We start from the raw sequence: 13204 nt of genomic DNA on the forward strand, positions 1-13204 counted from the left end.
AAGGATGTAGGACCATTTTCTGTAAAAAAAAAAATATATATATATCATGAAGGTTGAATAAACATACTTTTTAAGGTTTAATGTATTTTCTAAGAATGAATAAACTTGTTCTATTTTACGTTCACTTCCTTTTATCGTTTACTCGCCTTTCTTTCAACTTGTTCTATTTTACGTTCACTACCTTTTATCGTTTACTCGCCTTTTTTTTCAACTGGCTACTTGCTGTTTGGACATTTTGCAAACTGACCAACGATAATACTGGTGATTTTGTAAAAAGACCAAAACCTTGGTCCTTTTGCAAAATGACCAGATATTTAGGTCATTTTGCAAATTGACCACGGATTTGGTCTTTTTGCATAATGGCCGGGCATTTTGCAAAATGACCAATTTCGCAAAATGACCGTAACATATATATATATATATATATATATATATATATATATATATATATATATATATATATATATATATATATATATATATATATATAATCATCCATCCGTCCATCATCCAATCCTACATAGCCCCATGAAAAGCGTAGGAGTCCGGGGCTAGGCAGTTGGTCCCGACATTTAAGATGAGAGTGACCAGCCTCACTCATCCCTCAGTGATATTACATGAGTAATCAACCCCAACCATCCCTTGGATATAAACCTTCACTGGCTCAATGCGATTGGAGAGCAATGATTACCCATCAAACCACCAGGCCCAAAATTTGGTTATATGGTTACCACTCAGCGTAGCAAATGGTTTTCTGGTGCACAGGAAACCATTTGGCTTGTCACTCAGTGTAGAGTCACCCACAGGCTGAAGGAAGTGTAAAGAATGAAGGAAAGAAAGACAGAAGAAGGAGTGTAAAGTCACCCGTAGGCAGAAGGTCAAGGAAAGAATGAAGGAGAGAAAGACAGAAGAGAATGGAAGGAAAGAAGGATGGAGAGGAAAGGGCAGACACCCGAGAGCAGCACTACATTGAGTGAATGGATGGTGAGCGCCCCCACCTACCACACACAAACACACACACACGCATATATATATATATATATATATATATATATATATATATATATATATATATATATATATATATATATATATATATCTCATATATATATATATCTATATATATATCTATATATATCTATATCTATATATATATCTATATATATATATGTATATCTATATATATATATATATCTATATATATGTATCTATCTATCTATCTATCTATCTATCTATATATATATATATATATTTCTATCTCTCTATCTATCTATCTATATCTATCTATCTATCTATCTATATCTATCTATCTATCTATATATATATATATATATATATATATATATATATATATATATATATATTGATGGTGTGATGAGAGTAGTAAAAACGCGAGTAATGGAGAGAGGGATGGCGTTGGTAATGAATGGTGATGGATGGAATATCTCAAATTCGTTTTATGCTGATGATGCAGTACTGCTTGCAAGCACCGGACAAGAACTTGGTAGGCTAGTGCAGAGTTTTGCTGATGTCTGTGAGCGTCGTGCTTTGGGAGTAAATGTAGGAAAGAGTAAAGTGATGGTTATTGAGAGAGATGGTGACTCCCAGTGTGATGTTACAGTGAATGGAGTGATACTGGAATTTGTGAGAGTTCAAATACCTGGGTACAGTGATAGAAAAGAGAGGAAAATGTGCAAATAAAGTTGAAAGTAGAGTGACACTAGGATGAAAAGTAGCTGGTGCAACGAAGACCTTGATAAGAAACAGAGGCTTGAGTGCTGCAGCTGCACGAGGTTTACATGAGGGAGTGTTAATGCCAGCTTTAACATATGGATATGAGACTATGGTGTGGCATGAAAATGAAAAGTCAAGAGTAAGAGCAGTGGAAATGGGACTGCTGAGGAATGTATTTGGAGTACAGAGGGTGGATAGGATACGAAATAATATGATTCGTGAAAGCTCTGGAGTGAGGAAGTCGGTGGACACCAGAATCGAAGAGAGTGTACTGAGATGGCATGGTCATGTGGAGAGAATTGATAACAATAGAGTGGTGAAAAAGGTATATCTGAGCGAATTTGAAAGTGGGAGAAGGCGAGGTAGGCCATGGAGAAGGTGGAGAGATATGGTGGATGAGTGTGTGAGGAAGAAAGGTTTGGAAGTCGGTGAGGCTAGGGAACTGACGAGAGATCGAGCTGGCTGGATGAATGTTGTGAGGAGAAGTGCATGATCAGGGATTCTGGCACCCCTTTTTAACGTGGCAGCGTCTGGATTGACTCTATCGGATACGTTTATGTGAAGCTACAACGTGGTGAATGTTGTTGGCGTATCCGATAGAGCCAGGATTCCGAGGGTTTGAATGATAAGTGAATGGAAGGGTGGCCTGTTGGATTGGGCAAAATTGGGTTGTCTGGACATTGCTATTCCTCACCCTGTCCTTGGATGGGAAAGGAGGTCCGGATGATGATGATGACATATATAGCCTACACACACACACACACACACACACACACATATATATATATATATATATATATATATATATATATATATATATATATATATATATATATACACACACACAGTATATCAAATTATTGTATTAAAATAATGGAAGCTTTCTGATAATGAAGGGGTTGGTGAAGGCTGGCTATATCTCCTCGTATATGAAAAGTCTCTTTTCATCTGAATGAGGTCGTCCTGAGACAGCAAGAGTAAAATCGAAATACATAATCGAACTGAAGAGGTTAAAAAAAATACAAAATGTTGGCTAGAATTTTTACTGATACTGTATTATGAGAATAATAAGAACATCAGAAACAAAAGAAAACAGGGCAACTGCATCAGGATAATTGCTTGGCAAGGGAGCGCTTTTGTCTATGGGTATGATTCAGCTGCTAGAAAGAGACAAGGCTAGTGCAGAAGGGTCTCCCTCACTCACCAAACCCTACAACCGTAATTGACTAAAAAAGTGAAAAGGGACAAATGCAGAATAGAAAACTAACAAAAGTACTCTTACATAAAAGGCTAAATGAAAAGCACATTGCAGAACATGAAAGGGAAAAAATTGCAATAATTCTCTTCTGAGTACTTTTTGACTGGAATAATCTTATACACAACTCTTCCCAATCATATGCCTGTCTATCCAAATCTTGAAACTCCCTACCGAATCAGCACGCAACAACTAAATCGCTCGCTAATTTATCCCACACTCATCCACTACTCATGTTTTCTAACCAGTCCCTTCCTGTCCACCAAATCAGTCTCCTATCTACATACATACACACATAAAATGATGCCTGTAGCACCAGTCGAGCAGGGCACCAGTCGAGCAGGGCAGTACTCCCAAGGTGGATGGAAAGCTGATGACAGGGAGAGCTGGAGCTCCCGTTTCATCAGCCCTCGGGACTAGGTCCCGACCATCCCTCTTTGCTGAACTTTTTCAGTGTTTCAGTAACACAGAGAGTAGACCAGCATGCTCTCCAATACAAGTTTCTCCAACTATCAACACCAAACTACATGCACAGTACACACCACACTTCCTTTTCAAAATTTTCAAAAAAATGGAGTCGATTAACATAGCCTCCGAGTCCCGGGAGGGGGGGGGGGACCATAAATGCCCCCACCTTCAGCCCCTCTCCCGGTGACGACTCAAGGTGCCTGGAACCACTGTCTGACTCTCTTCTTCTTCATTTCTGCAACATTCGTGGCCTTTCCTCTAACTTTCGCTCTGTTGAGCACCACCTCTCCTCCTCTAAACCTCACCTTCTTTTTCTAACGGAGACTCAGCTGTCTGAGGTAACTGACAGCAAACCCTTTTCTGTATCCTCCTACTTTCTCTATACTCATTTCAAAGCCAAAGATGGCTGTTGTGTATATATACACAACAACTTATCTTGCTCTCGTGTTCCTGAACTTGATTCTTCTGAATTCTCTACACTCTGGCTTCGGCTTTCCTGTCATTCACTGACTAAATATATCTGTGCTGTTTACTTATCTCCTAATTCTACTGACTATCAAAAATTCTTTGACTATCTTACTTCTACGATGGAACACATTCTATCCATTTCTCCTTTGTCTGAAATCTCCATTCTTGGAGATTTCAATGTTCACCACCACCTTTGGCTCTCCTCTCCTTTCACTGATCCACCTGGTGAACAAGCCTACACCTTTTCTATCCTTAATGACCTAGAGCAGCTTGTACAGCACCCTACCTGTATCCCTGACCGCCTTGGAGAGAGCTCCAACATACTTGACCTCTTCCTTACAACTAATCCTTCTGCTTACACTGTTAATCTTTTCTCTCCGTTGGGCTCCTCGGATCACAACCTTATCACCTTAACCTGTCCTATTGCTCTGGTACGGCCTGCGGACCCTCCAAAAAAAAGTCGTCTCTGGCACTTTGGAGCTGCGGATTGGGAGGCCCTCAGGCAGTACTGCTTTGATTTTCCATGGAATGATTATTGCTTCCATGGCCGGGAGCCATCTGGGTGTGCCTTGCGCACTACGGAGGTTATTCTCTCAGGCATGGAAGCATACATTCCTTTCTCATATCCTTTAACTAATGCACGAAAGCCTCGGTTTAATCACGCTTGTTCTAATGCTGTCCGCAACAAGGAGAGGGTCTATAAAAGGTACCGGAGCCAACCCTCCCCTGAATCACATCTTTTATACATTTCTGCCCGGAATCGTGCTAAGTCTATTCTTCACTCTGCTAAAAATAATTTCATCCGTACAAAATGCTCTCAACTCTCTAACTCGAACTCTTCCCGCTCCTTCTGACACCTTGCCAAAAACCTTTCTAACAACTTTACCTCATCATCCTTCCCTCCTCTTTTCTACTCTGATGGCTCTGTAGCTATTTCTTCTACTGATAAAGCAGATCTCTTCGCTTGGACTTTTTCCTCCAACTCCACCTTAGATGATTCCGGTGCTGTTCCTCCATCACTTCCCCCCTCTGACTTCCTCATGGCTAACATTAAAATGTCTTCAGCTGATGTATTTTCTGCCATTGCTGGCCTCAGTACTAATAAGGCATATGGGCCTGATGGAGTCCCTCCTGTTGTTCTCAAGAACTGTGCTTCTGTGCTTACTCCCTGCCTAGGCAAACTCTTTTGCCTTTGTCTGTCAACTTGTACCTTTCCTTCTTGCTGGAAGTTTGCTCTCATTCAGCCAGTCCCGAAGAAGGGTGACCATTCCCAACCCTCTAACTATCGTCCAATTGCTTTAACATCCTGTATCTCAAAAGTTTTCGAGTCAATTCTTAATAGAAAAATTTTAAAGCATCTTTCCTATCACAACCTTCTTTCTGATCGTGAGTATGGGTTCCGTCAGGGACGCTCCACAGGTGATCTTCTCACCTACCTTTCAGACTCCTGGTCATCCTCCTTTCGGGACTTTGGCGAAAGCTTTGCCATTGCAATTGACATCTCTAAGGCTTTCGATCGAGTCTGGCATAAATCTTTAATTTCCAAACTGCCCTCTTACGGTTTGTACCCTTCTATCTGTGCCTTCATCTCTAGCTTCCTTTCTGGTCGTTCTATAGCCGCTGTTGTAGACGGCTATCGTTCTTCTCCTAGATCTATCAACAGTGGTGTTCCTCAGGGCTCTGTCCTAACACCAACTCTCTTCCTTTTATTCATCAATGACCTTCTAAGCTGCGCATCTAACCCTATCCACTCACATGCTGATGACTCCACCCTTCACCTTTCCATTCGATTCCCACAACGTCCATCTCAGCAGTTACTTCGACAGGCAAGGGATGAGGCTATGGCACACCTAATGTCTGACTTGGCTCGTATCTCTGACTGGGGTAAAAATAATCTGGTTGTTTTTAATGCATCAAAGACTCAGTTTTTGCACCTATCAACCCGACAAAATCTTCCACAGGTATACCCACTTATGTTTAATAATACTCAACTTAATCCTGCATCTTCGTTGAACATGCTTGGGGTTTCATTTGCTCGGGACTTGTCTTGGAAAGATCATATTACATCTCTTGTAAAATCTGCTTCCAAGTGATTGGGTGTGCTAAGCCGACTCCGTTCCTTCTTTACCCCTGCACAATTGTTGGCTCTATACAGGGGTTTTATCCGCCCCTGTGTGGAGTACAACTCTCATGTATGGGGAGGCTCCCCACATACAGCTCTTCTCAATAGAGTGGAGTCAAAGGCTTTTCGTTTCATTAACTCTTCCCCTCTTACTGACTCCCTTCAACCTCTGTCTCTTTGCCGCAGTGTTGCATCTTTATCTCTTTTCTCTCGCTACTTCAATGGTCACTGTTCCTCTGAACTGTCTGCATGCATTCCTCCACTTCTACGACGGGCGCGTAGCACCCGTCTAGCAGCAAACTCTCACCCCTTTTCTGTCCAACTCTCTAATGCAAGAGTCAACCGTTACTCCCAGTCCTTCATTTATACAACAGGTCAGCTCTGGAACTGTCTCCATCTGTCTGTATTTCCTGCTTCCTATGATCTCCAGTCTTTCAAACGCAGTGTGTCCAGGCATCTCGAAATGAATGGATCTTGAATTTGGCTCTCTCTTGTATTTGTTTTTCTCTTGGAAGGAACAGTATTGCGGGCTCATTGCCTTTGGTTCCTTCTTCCTCACATAAAAAAAAAAAAAAAAAAAACTAGGGAATCCCCATACTGAGGTGGCCTTGGTACAGGTAATATTTTCCGGAGACTGGAAATTAAAACAAGTGCAAAGTTGGCTCATGCCTAACACTTGCCTGAAACTGTTGGCAACACGAGATTTCTTGTTTCTAGTAAATTATTAATTAGTACACTGTATGGATGACAATTCTTCCTTCTTGGCTTCTGTTGATGTAGCATTAATCCAGTCTAGTCATGGAGACTCTTGTGCCTTTAATGAATCTAATTCTTCCATTACCTCATCATTGATTATAATCCTTTCACTTGGAATCTTACCTGTTCCATGTTGTAGCTTTGTTGCTGCTGAAACTTCATCTGGGTTTTCGTTAGCGAAAACAGATAAAAATATATATTTAAAACTGAGGAAATTTATTTTCTTCAGTACTGTGAGTTCAGTTAAGTGGTCTACTAAATGCTTTGACTTACTGCTATAGTCACAGATACTCAGAAACACTCCCTTTTCTGGAACGTTCCCTCGGTACAAGCCTGGTCGTAAGTGGCACACACTATCCTGTAAGTTTCTATCTGGTCCTCCCTTCATCTCCTCTATGCTAGGGCTGATAAGTTCAGTTATCGTATTCTTTCTTCATACAACAATGCTTTGATCACTGGGACTCACTTGGTGGTCTTCCACTGCACATTCTCCTCACCTTGATTAGATGTGGACACTATACCTGACTGACGTACTTCAGATGTGGTTTCACAAGGACTGTGTGCGGGGGCTTGAATAATGTGATATCCATGTGGGCAAAGGTTCTTATTATACTATTTTATTCACTTTTTTTTTTTCTCTGCTGGATGGTCAGTAAAAGTCTGCTTTTCGTTAATGGTTACTCCTGTTATCTTTTTGTGCCGCAGTCCATGTTGATCTTGTCATACATGCAGTAACCTTGGTCTGCCACGTCGAACTTATCAATTCTCATGAATTTTCTTTTTTTCAGGGTGGAAGTCCAGCATCCAATTTTCTGTCCATCATTTTATCTAATTCAGATCCTCCTACAGTCTGTCACAGCCATCCTTATGTTCATTCTTCCTGATGATCTTTGTGCCGTCAGCATATAAGCATACTTCACTACCGTGTTCAATTGATTGGTGCAAATCATTGATAAAAAGGACAAACAGCATGGGACCCAGTGCAGAATCCTGAGGGACACCACTTGTGACTTCTTTCCAGTCCGAAGCATTCCCGTTTACCACAATTTATTGTCTTATCCTCAAGAGGAACTCCCCTATTCATTTAAAATAGTTTCCTCCGATCTTATAATGATATATTTTTTTCAGCAATCATTTGTGAGGTACCTGTCGATTGCCTTCAGTAAGTTAGAGTACTCGTACACCACATCAACTGAGTGCCCAAATTATCGATGGTATCTGCTCAATTGTCCAGTACCCTAATCAGCTGCGGCACTGCTGACCTGCCAGAAATGAAGCTGAACTGCTTTTTACTGAATAAATCGTGTTTTTTCATCAGTGATATTATTTTTTCTCGCAGGACTGATTTCATCATCTTACAGACTATGCTGATCACACTGTCAGGCCTGTAGTTGTCTGGGTCACTCCTGTTCCCATTCTTATTGATGACTGTTATGTGTGCAATGCACCAGTTTTCTGGAATCTTTCCATCATGAAAGGAGCAAATGAACAGCATTTTCAAAGGTTTGAGAAGTTCCTCCATCATCTCTTTAATTATTCTCGGAAGTAGGCCATCCGATCCTGGTGATCTGTTTCGTTACAGTTTCTATATTACGGGTACTTTTCTAATTTTGCCCTCAAAGTTAGAACATCCTTCTTCTTCGATAAAGGCACCTCGCCTTTGGGCTCCTCAATGAAAAATTTTGAAAAATGTTCCGAGAGTACATCCACCTTTCCCTTGTCATTAACAGTCTTCTCTGTTTTATCGTCATCCTTATACAGGTCTACTGTCCGTGATTTTGTCCTCGTCTTTGACTGCACATGCTTCCAGACCACTTTGGGGTTTGCCTACTCATTCTTCATTATCTCTTGCTCCTTAGGATTCATATTATTTTTTTTCTAGTTTCTTCTTTGTTCTGGTTGTTTAGCCTTTTGCACTCACAGACCTCTGTGTAGTAAACACCTGTGCAGGTCGTATTTTAGGCCTTTTTAAGTGTTTTTTTTTTTCTGTGTTTGTTTTTCTTAGCGTTTGACCACGGTTTCCTGTTCATGGGTAAGTTCGCATATGTCCGTCTTCTGTGGTTTCTCTGCCTCTCTGGAACACATTCATCAGTAACCTCGTGTAATGTAGCTTTAAATCTCTTCCACTTGTTCTCCGTATATGGTTCCAAGGATGATAATTGAGTCCAGTTCACTTCAGGTCTTTGCTTCACAAAGATCAGGTCTCTCATATATTCACATTTGCTTCTTACCCACGTCCTTCATTTTCTGAAGGTCACAGTGGAAATAAATACTGGAATGGTCACTTCTCTTCAGTGGGTTATCCAGTAAAATATTCTCTAAAAGTCATCATTGCTAAGCAGCAAGTCAAGTGTGTTGCCTGTGCCTTCTCTCTTCCTAGTGAAGTCCTATATGTGTTGTGTGTGACAGGAATCACGAACCTTTTCAACGAACACGGTTTTGAGGTCATTCTGGCCCATTTCAGTTGCGCAATTATTCCAGCTTATGTGCAGGAGGTTAAAATCACATAATATTAACTTGTATTGCACTTTGATAACACTAATCTTGCATAAGTTGAAATAAGCTGCCATTGTTGATGTTATCACAGTTGGAGCTTTTTACAAGGAGGTTATCAGCAAAATACCAATACTGAAGGTTACCTGTGCGAGTATACAGCAGTATTCACAATAATTTGTTTAGTTCAACAGTGTTAAATATCGTACCTTCCTTGGTGTATGACAACAGACCTTGTCTTTCCCTCTTATGATGATTTTGTCTATTACATCACTCTAACTAGTACTCTACCGCAGTACCTACAGACGTCGGAATAAGTTCGTTTCCTTTTCCGTGGACTAAGACGTTTGTAACACTGCTCGATGGAGAGCTACCCCCTCCACCTCCTTTCCTCATAGTCCCACACTTCCACTCCTACCTCTATGCTTCCACCCAACCCCCCCACTTTTCTCTCCGACCCCATAACCCCACCCGGTACCCTCCATACTCTCGCTCACAGCCAGCTAGGGGTTTCTGTACTTCAAGCACCTCTCTAATTACGTGTAGTCCGAACAACTAAATAAGAAATAGTACAGTATATACATAAACCAAGTTAGGAAAACTTTACTACACGGAGAGAGAGAGAGAGAGAGAGAGAGAGAGAGAGAGAGAGAGAGAGAGAGAGAGAGAGAGAGAGCGACAGGCGGAGAGGGAGTGCGAGTGGAAAAATGAGAAATAAGAGGGCAGTTACGGAGAAAATAAAAAGGGGAGAGGCAAGCAGAGAACATCTAGAATTAAGAAACGAGAGAGTGAGAAAAAGAGACAGTGAGAGGTGAAATGAGATACAAGCAGTGTGAAATGGAAAGAGAGAAGGGTGATGTGAATCGGAAGACTGGGAGACAGGGATGCAGAGACAAAAGGGGAGACAGCTGAGAGAAAATGGGAATGGAGCAAACAGAAATAGGGATAACAAAAGGAGAAAGTGGGAAAGAGAGTTACGGAACGGAACGGTGAGAACGATAATGAGAAAAATTAGAAAAGAAGGCAAGGGAACGGGGAGGAGGAAGAGAGTGTGTTATTATGGCAAGGACGCAGGGAAAGAACTAAGCAGGATAAGACGAAGGCATTGAGGCTGAGTAGAACGAATGACATTCAAGTAAAAAGGGAGGGAGAGAAATAGAGAAATTAGAGAAATTTGCGGAGAGAAAGTTGAGGTTAAGGGTGGGAAGAAAATAGGTTAATATTTAGGGCAAGAATGGGAAGGGGGATGTTAAGAAGGGAGAGGGAGGGAGGAAGGGAGGGAAAGACAGTGGGAAGAGCGGAATGAAAGAAGAGATTTCGGGTGACAGGGAGAGACGGAGAGAGGAGAGAGAAAAAGGAGCATGCAGTTATTAATGGGAAAAGAAAGCAGTGAAGGAAATGGGTTTAGTACAAGTAAAGAAACACGGAGAGAGTAATGGAGAAAAAAAGGTAACACATATGACAAATGAAAAAAAGTAAGACAAAGTTATGACAGGGAGGGAGAAAGAAGAGTCAGGTAAGGAGGGAGTGACAGAGGGGGAGACAGACGAAGGAAAGGAGAGAGGGAGGAAGGTAGGGACTGAGCAGATAGCTAGAAAGAGGAAGGAGGGTAAAGGAAACTGGGGGTGAGACAAAGGATCCAGAGGGAGAGATGGTGGGGGGGGGGCAGGGGCATTACACAGACAGGCACAGATAGGTCAACAAATATTCAGAAAGTGTGTGTGTGTGTGTGTGTGTGTGTGTGTGTGTGTGTGTGTGTGTGTGTGTGTGTGTGTGTGCGCGCGCTTCCGTCCCTGTGTCACTTCCATTACATTGTTCCATTTTTTCACCTGATTTTTTTTTTTTTTTGAATTAATGGCTATCGGCCATATTGTGGCCATTAAGCCATAGAGTCTATGTATAAGACAAATACACAAAACAAATACACAAAAGACATTGAAATAAACAAAAGGTGCAAATAAACAAAGATGCCCGAATAGATAAAGACAGTTACACAAAAGGACACATATTCAGCTCAAACGACAGGCTATGGAGGTCTTAGTCACACGGGAGGCAGTGATATGAGGCTAATGGCCGAAGGGTGGTTAAACCTCAGATGAAGCAGAACTGGAGCCCGAGTCAGAAGCAGAGTCTGTGCCATTGAGGTGCGAAAGTACAATCCTGAGGGTGTAGGACAGGATTCGAACTTCCTCGGGGTCGGTGACAGCCTGAAGGGACCCCCGGCGCAACTCTTTGAAAGAAAGCAAGGCCCGCTGGTAGTCCCTCTTACTGAACTCCTGCCCACACTCCTCAGGTGCCTTGTCCTCGTAGTACCGCAACTGCTGCTCCATGCTCTTGAGGCCAAACCGGGTGAGGGAGGCAAAGTTGCCCCAAGAGAGTCGCCGAGCTGAAGCAGAGGGTGTGGGACTCGCTGGTGCTTGAGCCTCAGGTGAAGGGGTAGGCACATCCGAAGGCACCACGGGAGACACAGAAGGGGTGGGAACTCCTACCTCAGGTGATGATGAGGGCTCATCGTCCCCAACTTCCATGGGCACAGCAGGGAGGGACTGCGAGGTAGACTGGTGGGAGACAGCACGCCCTGACAGTCGAATCCTCGTCGGGGGAGTTGAGGGTTGCAGCTGCAGCACCCTCGAGACCAAAGAAGTGGGAGTCGCAGGGGGCCCAGAACGACGACACGGGGCCCTCCTCCCAGGCCTCCTCTGCACTATGGGTGTGGAGGAAAATGACTCGGGAATTATGATGGCAGGGAGCCCATTGGCCTTGAAGATGGCAGGCAGGCGCTGGGCAAAAACTGCCAAATCTCCCCCCGAGAAGGCCTTGGCAACCTCCACACACATAGTAACGATGGTGGAGGCAGAGGAGGCAAGGAAGGAGGCAGAAGCCGCAGCTGGAGGCTGGCGCTGGCGCCGATGACGGGAAAGGGCATGGGGAGAGCCCCATACCACCTGGCCTGCAGGGCCAGTAACAAAGGCAGCTACAGGACCCTAGGCGCTCTCCTCCAGCACGAACTCCACCACCTCGCCAGCAGCAACTGAAGGTATAGGATGGGCTGGGTTAGGGGCCACAATGGAAGAGCAGTGGATAAAAATGTCGGCGCCTGTGTCCCGATGAGTCAGGAAGCCGTACCCCTTCCTGACGTGGCACCACCGTACTTGCCCCACCACCTTACTCCCCATGCCTCCATGTTCCGCATCCTCGGCTAACTTTATGTTCTCCTTGGTACGAGCCATGGTGCAGTCCCAAACAAACGTGTTGCCTTCTCAACTGCTCTCTTTCACCTGAGTGTTTTCCTCTTCCCTGCTTCAGTTTTTCCTCTTACTTTTCTTATCAGCATTTCTCCTGATTGTTCTTACCATTCCAAGTCTCCCTCTCTCACTCTCTCTCTCTCTCTCTCTCTCTCTCTCTCTGGGAATAGATTGTTCTCACAGTCTATATCTCCTTAATACGGCCACTTCCTGAGCTGCTGTGGAATTTTGGTCGCTTGGAAAAGACATACGTCGACTTAAAGAGTTCAGGAGACTAAGGTATCAGGTTCGCCTGAGGGCTGTGGGACTTTTTTAGTAGAAACTCGTAGACTACGAAGTCAACTAGTTAAAGTGTTTAAAATATGAATGGGTTTCACAATCATTACATACAAAGTTGCTTACTCTTAATACGGACTCGGCACACAACCATGGTTGGAAGCTGTAAATGAGAAATTTTACCAGCAGAATTACGTGAAAACTTTTTCACCTGCAAGATCTGCTCCACATGGAACTGACTCAACATGGACGTTGTTTACAACAGAGAAGTTTAAGGGATTCATCGGCGGGATCTTACACTAGATTAAATGTGAATTGGATATGCATTCCCTGGCAAAAAAGAAGTATCTCCATGGTATGGGCTGCATAGTCATTAAGATCCTAACT

The 13204-nt window shown here is 43.0% G+C and overlaps 1 protein-coding gene across 1 annotated transcript in view; it reads right to left on the bottom strand.

The window, feature by feature from the left end:
• Positions 1 to 13204, bottom strand: part of LOC145404003 (uncharacterized) — a 364619-nt gene that overhangs the window by 154158 nt on the left and 197257 nt on the right. The window lies entirely within an intron of this gene.

The sequence above is a fragment of the Coenobita brevimanus genome, chromosome 62, assembly GCF_032717465.1.
Source record: "Coenobita brevimanus isolate Jiangsu-jjx chromosome 62, ASM3271746v2, whole genome shotgun sequence".
NCBI lineage: Eukaryota > Metazoa > Arthropoda > Malacostraca > Decapoda > Coenobitidae > Coenobita > Coenobita brevimanus.